Here is a 2,681-nt window from a genome sequence, read left to right on the forward strand (position 1 = left end):
TAGGAGTTTAGATGAACGACATTGTTTCGTGAAGTTAATTCATTAAGCGTCAAATATAGCAGGTAGAAAAAGCTGACCATAATTTTGGAGAAGACATACCACGAGATATATGATATAATGAGAAAGATGAAAATCTTTCGCTATCGATTTTTATTTTTTCGAGATAAATAGAAACTTTCTCTGTCTACCTTGTTTTCAACGTATTTTCATTTAACACCTAAAATTTTTTAAATAAAAACATTTTTGTTAAACTTCACAACTTTACTTAAAAATATGAATTATAAGAAACGTTAAAACCTAAGTGTTAAATTTACAATACACGAAAACATGTTGAACTTATACACCACTAACGGACCACAAAGGGACTGGATGCTCGGTCCGGTTTGTTTTCAACGTATTTAAGTTTAACACTTAGATTTAAACCAAAAAGAACATTTTGGTTTATTAAAAAATAAACTTAAATTGAAATTTGATTTAAAAAAACTTGATTTTTAGTCTAAATCAGAAAAAACAGAAATGAAAAACATAAAATCTTTTTTTTAATGTATATTTTATTTTTATATCTAAATCAGTTTTTTGAATTATAAAAAGTTAGATTAATTGTTCTTAATTTTAAAAATTTAGATCAGTTGTTCTTAATTTATTTTAAATTTTAAAAAGTTAGAAAAATTAAAATAGTTAGCCTGAGCGTCCGTCAACCTCCCACTCCGACTGTAGGGGAGTGTTAGAATAGATAGGATATGAATATATCCAAATCTTTCTTGTTGTATACATTCTATGTATTAGTTAGAATAGTCCTATACACACTATATATATTGACATATCAATGATACAAACTCCTCATCGGAGATTACACATAATATTACAATAAGCAGCCTCATATCACGACAGCAGCCTTGGAGAAGAAGACTTGAAGACTTCGAGAATATATATATCTCTTTACTTGTATTGAGGAATACCTTCTAAACCCTAATTATTTCATAATATATTCTACTTGTATGGTCTTGATTCTCTTCTCTAACGTTGTGATGATTGACTTTAACATTTGTGAGTAGATTTCTTAGTTGGGTTTATGGGGTAATTCAAAGGGCATTCATGGTTCGATCATATTAGGTTGCTATATACAAAAAATTTTATTTCATGGTTCTTTCTCTTGGTTTATTTTAACATGTAATGCGGATTGATTACACCTTGATGCATATGGTATCTTAGATCATATTGTCTGACAAAAACATGATATCATTAGACCTAGCCTAGTAGAGCAACGGACCATCTCTCTCTTGTGTTCACTTTCTGCTTGTTCATCTGCTTTAGTTCTTGGTAGTCTCTGCTATTGTAACCAAAATAACAGCAATAGCAGAGACTAACAAGAACTAAAGCAGATGAACAAGCAGTAAGTGATCAAATGACAATATAGAATTCTTGAGGATGAGTGTAATGGACTACTGATTCCTCCTTAATCTATCATGGGTGTCTAACAAAACTCACACAGAGCTAATCCCTAGACAATAGGTTCAACAACAGATCAATCCACTGTCGTGACAGAGATCCTCAAGCAAAGCTACTTCCAGACCTAACTTTCATTAACCAAGCAAGCACTAAGATTCAACCTATTAAAACCAATAAACACTCTAAACATCCAATGACTTGGCTAGAAATGGAAATCTCTGGAATTAGTTGATTCATACATTTCATCAAACACCTTTTGGGTGTGGAAATGCCTGGGCTCTACATGCCAAAAGGCGGTGTAAGATTTAGATTTATTATTTTTTACGTTAATAACTACGATAAAAAAGTAAATTTTTTATTTTTAAAGAGTATCGTTATCATATTGATTAACATTTGTAAAACGACCATTTTTCATTGTTAACCATCTTAATATATAAATATAATTGTTTTCCTTTAATAATGGAACAATAACATATGAGGAATTTCTCTATATACCATCATTTTGGTTTTGTTTCCAAAAATACCACAACTACCAAATTATTGTTCAATGGTGTGGAATTTTCAATCCTTAGTTTAGGTTGATTATTTTACATTTAGGGTATAGTATTTAGGGGGTATGGTTTAGTTTTTGGAATTTAGAGATTATTTTTTGAAAATTAAAAATTAAATTTTAGTTTTGTGTTATTTTTGTCCAAAAAACAAAAATCATGGTATTTTGGAAAATTGCCCATAACATATCTGTTTTAGATTTTATAACTATATTTGATTTTATCTTTTTAAATATATTAAAATATTAAAGAAGATTTCCCTTTTTTTGACAAAAGAAGATTTCCCTTATGTTAAGTCAGATCAATTATATTGACTAAATTACTGTCACAGGAGTGGTTAGTAAAATGCGATAAGCAACATCAATATTTGGATAACAACCAATATTTTTTACAAACTCAAGAACCTCGATAGGTGTCATTGCTTTATCGGGTAAAGTCACTTGCAATATTCTTAACTCAGAGAAAAAGGCATCCAAATCAACATTTGATGAACCACAATGAGAGAATGTATTATGAAAATTAGTGCAACATTCTCTTAGTTCATTAGCATCAAGTGACTTGAGCTTCACCGAAACATATAAGAATCCAAAAACAGCCTCAAACGTTCTCATTTGCTCAAATCTACTTCTCAAAGATGCAACTGCCATATCCACTACTACCAAAAAATAATCAACTTTAAAAGCT

This window comes from Capsella rubella, unplaced genomic scaffold (genome assembly GCF_000375325.1).
Source record: "Capsella rubella cultivar Monte Gargano unplaced genomic scaffold, Caprub1_0 scaffold_122, whole genome shotgun sequence".
NCBI classification, from domain to species: Eukaryota; Viridiplantae; Streptophyta; class Magnoliopsida; order Brassicales; family Brassicaceae; genus Capsella; species Capsella rubella.